The sequence below is a fragment of the Chanos chanos genome, chromosome 12, assembly GCF_902362185.1.
Source record: "Chanos chanos chromosome 12, fChaCha1.1, whole genome shotgun sequence".
NCBI classification, from domain to species: domain Eukaryota; kingdom Metazoa; phylum Chordata; class Actinopteri; order Gonorynchiformes; family Chanidae; genus Chanos; species Chanos chanos.
In genome coordinates this window covers 23,707,705-23,716,950 of record NC_044506.1, presented here as the reverse complement: position 1 = coordinate 23,716,950, position 9,246 = coordinate 23,707,705, and positions in this window count along the sequence as shown.

Below are 9,246 nucleotides of genomic sequence, written 5' to 3'. Positions count from 1 at the left end.
GCCCTCTGCTGGGAAATTTGTGTCATGGCACCTCCAGCTGAATCTGACTGCCTTGGCCATGGCATTCCAGTGGAGTCAGTGTGTGGACTGAAGGCTGCATTGAACATAGCCAAGTGTACAGTGCATAAGGATGTGAATGTGAATCAGGAGAGTGGATGGCCCTTGTTTACCACTGAATTAACAGGAAAAAGCATGATATTTCTAGTGGAGCAGTTGGTCAGTGTCCTCTTTATTTCTGTTCTGTTTCACTTCCTGTAATGACTGCAGAATAATGATGTAGCAGTAATGCAATGCTCTTGTTTAATTTGGATAAATAAAACAAACGTGTTCAGCTCCCCTTCACTGTCCTGCAGTTCCTCACCTGTGCAAGGGTGGTTTTGATTCACGCTATCAGTGCCCACGCAATGTTTCTTTTAAAACTGAAAGCAAAAGCACTGTTACACAGTTTAAGTCTTGATGATATTTTGTCAGAGAATAATTGCAAATGATTGTTGTTTTTCTAAACAAAGTATTAATATTATCCCGGTCACAGTTCCCTGCATAGAGAGCTGTGAACAGAAGTACAGACGTGGAGGTTTCTGACTGGAGGTTTTAGATCTCGTCAGATAGGAAAGTGAAAGAGAAACTCTTAACTGTATTTAAGTACAAAACAATTTGCTGCTATGCAGAATGATTTAAATGTCGAGCGATACTAGTATTCAAAAGAGCACTGCACCTCATTCACAAAGACTTCATCTGTTCCCTCAGCTGTCTGTATCAGAATCTGCTGCTAAGATATGTCTGTTATGGAGGCCTCTTTAATTTATTTTTTTACCCATTTTAAAACTCTAAATTAAATTAGTTTCACAAACTGCAGTGTAGAGGAATATCGAAACGCTACTTCAAAATGAACCACAGAACTCTATCTGTGCCTGTATGATAGTATCCTGTGTTAGGGTAGTTACTCAAAAAAAGTTATTAGTTATAAGTTACCAATTACTTCTTTAAACTGTAACAAACATCACAATCCTTTCATTGCTTTATTTTCAATGCAATAGTTTCGTGTCGTGCCTAAGAACACCCCTGAGCTGCTCTAAAGTAACTGTAAAGCGTGGCCTCATTCATGAGTTCACATGTTTGACCAGTGACAAAAAAACAGAAACACACGAGCGAAGCCATCTAACGATAACTATAGTGTAGCTACATTAATCAGGATGTTGTCATTTACCCTCAATGGTTAACTACCGATAGTTTCTGAGGTACTTAGTAATACATTTTGGTATCATCATCAACCGACAGCTGCATTATCTGTATTTTGTGATTAAAAGTAACATGAAAGCTCTCCATATTATTGTCCTGGTTGGCTACACTGTATTTTCAGGTTTTCTCAAATGTAGCAGACCAAGCTAGCTAGCTAACTAACCAGTTGTCAGTCGTGTCCCATTTAACAGTAGCTACTTTCAAGGACTCAATCTCTCGTTAGTGACAGTGGGTAGTTATATAGTCATAATTTAAGGTGAACAGGTGTGTGTCACATCATAGCTGCTTCTATAATCATGTATTTTAACATCACTGGAACACTGTATTGACCAACTAGCACTCAGGACCGGAACTATCCATTTTACAAGTTAAATTTAAATATTCAGCACAAAAAACATTCTTCTGAAAGGTGTGTGTAATGTGAGAACAGGACATTTTAATAATCCAGTAACTGTAATGTGATTACTGAAAATTGAACTGTAATGCTTTACTTTGTTATGGAGGAAAGTAATATAATTACAAAGAAATATAATTACCCCCACAGCTGATAGTATCTTAACAAAAACTGCACAAGCCCCCTCACAGAGAACTAGTCTACCCTCATGGAAACCTTGACTAGACTCACAGAAGCCTGGTCTACCAAGAAGTTGGTGGTGGACCTCTAATGGGGCAGGAAGCCTCTGACACCTGTCACCATCTAGGGGGAGGAGGTAGTGACACTCAAGCAATAAACTGAACTGGTCACACAGCACAAAGGCAGTCCATAGAGAGAGCAGGAACAAAGCAAGAAATGCTTCCTGAGGAGGCTCAAGACTTTCAGTATGTGCAACAGGCTACTCCAGATCATTTATCGGTCAGCTGCAGCTCAAACACTCTGCTGGTGAGCGGGAGTTAAGTCTGACAAAGCTGAAAGTCTCAACAAGTTGATGAAGAAAACCCTCTCTGTTCTTAGACTACAACTGGACTGTCTGGGGGATGTAGCAGAGAGGAGGATGAGGGCACAGGTCAGCTCCATCCACGATAAGCCCTCCCACACTCTCCACAATGAGCTGCAGGAGCACAGACACTCCTTCATCCATTTACACCTCCCTCCACAGCACCCAGAGGAGCAACCAGCACCCAGACTGCGACCCCTGTCTCAGCCCTTCTGTGTATTTACACATTTATACAGTGACATAATTAGCATCATTTATGATGTCATGTCTTTATATTTATATTTAGTATTATTAATTTATGTTTACTTTGTTGTTCCTACTCTGTATTTCTTTATTTTGAACTGTAAAGTGCTCGCTCCATCTAATATACTGTAGGCTCTGAGATGTGCTTTTCATCCTGTAAAAGGGCATGTGAGAGATGTTTTGCATGACTAAAGAATATGATTCCAACATAATGAAAACCTCCACACTTAACTCGTGAATAGCCTGTCTGAGGGACTCAGTGAATGTATCATTCTGTTATGTTTCTTCTGTGTTTAGTCTGAAGTCAGAAGGATAGAGCTCATTAGTAAGTGTTTGTTTGGATTCTCTGAATGATCTTTTTCCGTTTCCAATGGCTACTGCTCTGCTTGACCTTCTCATTCATCGTACAAATTGGTTCTGAACTGTCTGTGAAGTCCAAAATACAATTTGTTTGTGAAATCCAAGAACATCCCCCATTTTCCACGAACATCCCCCATTTTCCAGTTCTTGGTGCATTGCAAGCAGCTTCAACTTTATTTCAGTCAGTTCTTATTCCATCAGGGCCAACTGCATGTCCCAGAATTTCAGCGCCCTGTGGTCCAGCTGTGTGCTGATCTAGACTGAGTTTGAGTCCTCTGTTTGGAAAGCATGCGCCTGTCTTTCTCAGTTACAGATCTCTTTCACTTCCAGTGAAACCAGTGACATTGTCCAAACTCTGGACTACATCTGGCATTCCACACAGGATGGAATTCATGGCATTTGACATCCCTCAGGGACATTGGACAATTCAAAAAGAACCTCTCTGGCAACCATTGTATCCTTTATAAATTATGAATTTTTATTCCCATAGACTAAGACTAGTCCCATGGACTCAGGAAGTCGTAGCTTCCCTATATACATACAAAGACTAACATATACAAGATACAAAGACTAACATAGACAAGATACATAGACTAACATATACAAGATACATAGACTAACATAGACAAGATACATAGACTAACATATACAAGATACAAAGACTAACATGTACAAGATACATAGACTAACATAGACAAGATACAAAGACTAACATAGACAAGATACATAGACTAACATAGACAAGATACATAGACTAACATAGACAAGATACAAAGACTAACATATATAAGATACAAAGACTAACATAAACAAGATACATAGACTAACATATACAAGATACATAGACTAACATATACAAGATACAAAGACTAACATATACAAGATACATAGACTAACATATACAAGATACATAGATTAACATAGACAAGATACATAGACTAACATAGACAAGATACATAGACTAACATATATAAGATACATAGACTAACATAGACAAGATACATAGACTAACATAGACAAGATACATAGACTAACATATATAAGATACATAGACTAACATAGACAAGATACATAGACTAACATAGACAAGATACATAGACTAACATAGACTAACCCTTATGGACCTGCCTTCTCCATGCCTTCCCATTTCACTGTGGTATAAAAATGAAGTAATGAACATTTAAAATCAGTTTGTCATATTGTCTCTTGTGGGCAGCGGAGGTTCAAAAGTCTCATTAAACCAATGTGATCTCCAGTATCACTTAGTTACATTTCAAATATTTGTATATGGATTGCATCGCAAAATCTCAGACCAATTGTAAACACTGAATCTAAATCAAAGTATTGTGTACTACAGTCACATGGTGTTGCTATGGAAACATATTAGATACAAGGTGAAACGTTCAGGTATGTGGTATGGCTCTCTCTCTCTGCTTGTCTGTCTATCTGTCTCTCTTTCTCTTTCTCCCTCTCTCTCTGCTTGTCTGTCTCTATTTTTTGTATCTGAAAGATATTTGTTATAGAAACTATATCTAAAACACAACTTTTGTGATACACACACATTTACATGAGCACACATGAGCATACACAGACACAAACACAGAGTGAGTTTTATCCTGTGCCATATTGAGGTTTGTGTTTCTGTTTAAGGAGACCGACTCCACCAGTCAAACAGGTTGTTTTCTCCCCCCCCTCCCCCCCCCCCTTCCTCTCCCAGGTGGGGCAGACAGAAAAAGGAGGGGCTAAACATGCAGCAGGTGTGAACTCTTATTATAGTACCATCATCTCATCTGGAAAACCATTTCGTCCAATTGTTTTGTTTCTTCTGGGACTTAAGTAGGCAAATGACAGTGTGTGTGTTTGCATTTTTATCTTTTTATGTTTGTAATGGTGTGCGTATGAATTATATAATAGTGGATCGTGTTTAACCTGTCCAGCAGGATGATTAGAATCTACGGTGTGCGGTTTATAATGTATCATGTCAATGAGTGAATGAGTTTGTTTACCGATGTGAACAAACACTCCCTCTCCCCACACACACATCCGTCACAATTCTGCTTCTCTAATCTCTCTCTCTCTCTCTCTCTCTCTCTCTCTCTCTCACCTTTACTCCAGTAGTGCCTGACTTGCTTGATTCCCAAATTTGCTCTTTTTCTCTTTTGCCCCGTATCTGGACTGACAGTGATGTTTGTCATTATCTGGACTGACAGTGATGTTTGTCATTATCTGGACTGACAGTTGGTTTTGTCATTATCTGGACTGACAGTGATGTTTGTCATTATCTGGACTGACAGTTGGTTTTGTCATTATCTGGACTGACAGTGATGTTTGTCATTATCTGGACTGACAGTGATGTTTGTCATTATCTGGACTGACAGTGATGTTTGTCGTTATCTGGACTGACAGTTGGTTTTTGTCATTACCTGGACTGACAGAGACTTTATGTCATTATCTGGACTGACAGTGATGTTTGTCATTATCTGGACTGACAGTGATGTTTGTCATTATCTGGACTGACAGTGATGTTTGTCATTATCTGGACTGACAGTGATGTTTGTCGTTATCTGGACTGACAGTGATGTTTGTCATTATCTGGACTGACAGTGATGTTTGTCATTATTTGGACTGACAGTGATGTTTGTCATTATCTGGACTGACAGTGATGTTTGTCATTATCTGGACTGACAGTGATGTTTGTCGTTATCTGGACTGACAGTTGGTTTTGTCATTATCTAGACTGGCAGTAATGTTGTCATTATCTGGACTGACAGTGATGTTTGTCATTATCTGGACTGACAGTTGGTTTTTGTCATTATCTGGACTGACAGTGATGTTTGTCATTATCTGGACTGACAATGATGTTTGTCATTATCTGGACTGACAGTTGGTTTTGTCATTATCTGGACTGACAGTGATGTTTGTCATTATCTGGACTGACAGTGATGTTTGTCGTTATCTGGACTGACAGTGGTTTTTGTCGCTATCTGGACTGACGGTGATCTTTGTCATTATCTGGACTGACAGTGATGTTTGTCATTATCTGGACTGGCAGTGATGTTTGTCATTATCTGGACTGACAGTGATGTTTGTCATTATCTGGACTGACAGTGATGTTTGTCATTATCTGGACTGACAGTTGGTTTTGTCATTATCTGGACTGACAGTGATGTTTGTCATTATCTGGACTGACAGTTGGTTTTGTCATTATCTGGACTGACAGTGATGTTTGTCATTATCTGGACTGACAGTGATGTTTGTCGTTATCTGGACTGACAGTTGGTTTTTGTCATTACCTGGACTGACAGAGACTTTATGTCATTATCTGGACTGACAGTGATGTTTGTCATTATCTGGACTGACAGTGATGTTTGTCATTATCTGGACTGACAGTGATGTTTGTCATTATCTGGACTGACAGTGATGTTTGTCGTTATCTGGACTGACAGTGATGTTTGTCATTATCTGGACTGACAGTGATGTTTGTCATTATTTGGACTGACAGTGATGTTTGTCATTATCTGGACTGACAGTGATGTTTGTCATTATCTGGACTGACAGTGATGTTTGTCGTTATCTGGACTGACAGTTGGTTTTGTCATTATCTAGACTGGCAGTAATGTTGTCATTATCTGGACTGACAGTGATGTTTGTCATTATCTGGACTGACAGTTGGTTTTTGTCATTATCTGGACTGACAGTGATGTTTGTCATTATCTGGACTGACAATGATGTTTGTCATTATCTGGACTGACAGTTGGTTTTGTCATTATCTGGACTGACAGTGATGTTTGTCATTATCTGGACTGACAGTGATGTTTGTCATTATCTGGACTGACAGTGATGTTTGTCGTTATCTGGACTGACAGTGGTTTTTGTCGCTATCTGGACTGACGGTGATCTTTGTCATTATCTGGACTGACAGTGATGTTTGTCATTATCTGGACTGGCAGTGATGTTTGTCATTATCTGGACTGACAGTGATGTTTGTCATTATCTGGACTGGCAGTGATGTTTGTCATTATCTGGACTGACAGTGGTTGGAGCCACTCCTCCAGCTCAGGGGACCATGGCCCCGGCACTCCTGTCACCAGTGAGACAACCTTTACTTCACTTTCCCATTGCCATATCTATCAGCACTGGTCTTCTCTGCTCTTTATCTTTTATAACCCTATCTGGTGGATTAGCCATTACTTCACGGGGCGTCAGTCTCTCCAGACATTAGCTCTGTTGTTTTCTTCCACTTTCTGTGGTGCCTCACCGCTGGACTGCGGAGCGTCCGACCCATCGACTGAGTAGATGCTTCTGTATATGGTCCCTGTTGCTTGGCTGTGTCTCTCAGTGTTTGCTGTTCCTACCTGCATCTTGCAGCCCATATACTAGATTCTTGATTGTCTCAGGAGCTCCTTTTCACAGTCTTGAGCCTTGTCTGATGTGGTATACCCCTGTTTCCACTGATCTGGTTTGTTCTTGTGCCGCCATGATTAGTATCTCTATGCTGTCCTTCAGTCCTGTCTTTATCCAGCCACTGGCAGGATTTCCCCATGTCAGCCAGCTCTGCGGTCTGCTGATGGATGGGTTTCTCCTGCCATGGAACCTCCTCTGCTCCTACCTCATCTACATCCCCTGTCAGTCTGAGGCTTGATCGCTTTTATGTTGTTCTGCACATTCAGCTGGACCGTCAATACCTGTCTTACTCTTTTGGGTACTTGGATGTATCTGTCTTTCTAATTTTTGCCTCATGGTTGCTGTGTAATTGTGGAATCCATGGGTATTTGTGGCCGTCCTGTCCTTCTGTTTTGTGACCTTTCTGTAGATTCTGGTCAGGTGGATACCGTTGTCCAACACACAGGTTTAAAGACTTTTACTGTCCAGCTTTACTGTATGAGATATTCTTTTAAACGTTTATTAGTTTTAGTTTTATAAATGGGATAACACATGTATGATAGATGACAGCTATCCACAGTAAAAAATTTACATCTAAAAATGAGCTTCTCTTTTTATTGTGACACCCCCCCCCCATTTAAACCCCATCCACCACTGTTTTCTATCCCAAATCAAATGCAAACATAAAAAATTTTATCATCCCAGTAAACACAGATTCAGATACAAATGGTGGCCTGCAGCACATCCTTAATATGGACCACTCTTGAAGTTCACCTGAGCGGTGGTCTTTTAGTTGGCTTGTAGTTTTGTCCTCCAGTGGCCCACTGAGTTCTTGATTCAGTTCAATTTTATTTGGATAGCACTTTTTACAATCAAAATTGTCTCAGGGCAGCTTCACAGCGATCAGTGCCTAAACCCCCAGTCAGCAAGCCCAAGGCAGCAGTGGCAAGGAAAAAGTCCGTAATACAGTGAACAGGAGGAGGAACCCTTGGGATGAACCAAGACTCAACAGGGGGAGCCCACCCTCCCCTAGTCAGCACATAAAACAGAAATTAACAGTGTGAAAAGAAAGACCTTCCTTTTGTATATAAATTATAAATTTGACGTTTTCACTCAGAGATAGCATATTTTAAGTCATGAAAGCCTCTGAGTGTATCCTTGGGTTGTCCATGTGGGACTATCCTCAGCAGCAGTGAGTGGTTTCCTAGTGCAGAGAACTCCAACCAGAAGTAGGGCATCAGCATGGATCAGGTCCAGAGAGCAGAAGGGTTCAGGGTCATGGTATCTAAGGAGCAGCGTGTATAGCTCGACAGAGAGAGACCGAGAAAGAGAGAGAGAGAGAGGGAGAGATAGAGAGAGAGAGAGACAGAGAGAGAGAGAGAGAGAGAGAGAGAGAGAGACAGAGAGAAAGAGAGAAAGAGGGAGGGAGAGAGAGAGAGAGAGAGACAGAGAGAGACAGAGAGAGAGAGAGAGAGAGAGAGAGATTGTTGCGTGTGCTCATTGTCACATAATGATTAAGGTCTATGTAAGTCCTGTGCTGAGTGCAGGCATGGACTCTGGCAAGACTAACTATGACAGCATAACTGAAAGGGAGAGCCAGAAGGTTAAACAGACATGAAGGCACCATGGGATATAAGGCAGCCAGCCACTCCACTGTCAACTAACCTGAGTGAACGTGTGGGAGTGGGAGGGCGACAGCATCCAAACATCCCAGTTCACTAAACACACTATGCCCAAGAACACTCCAGATCAGCTCCTTTACCTAATAAAGAGCCATTAACAAAAGGCTTGACTAAACAAATATGTTTTCAGCTTAGACTTAAACATTGAGACTGTGTCTGAGTCTCGAACACTAATTTGGAGGCAGTTCCATAACCTTGGGGCTTTGTAAGAGAAGGCTCTGCCCCCTGCTGTAGCCTTCACAATACGTGGTACCAGTAAATGGCCTGCACCCTTAGATCTAAGTAGGCGTGGTGGATCATAAACAGCCAGAGGTTCTCTCAGGTATTGTGGTGCGAGACCATTTAGTGCTTTATAGGTCAACAGTAGTGTTTTATAATCAATGCGAAATTTGATTGGGAGCCAG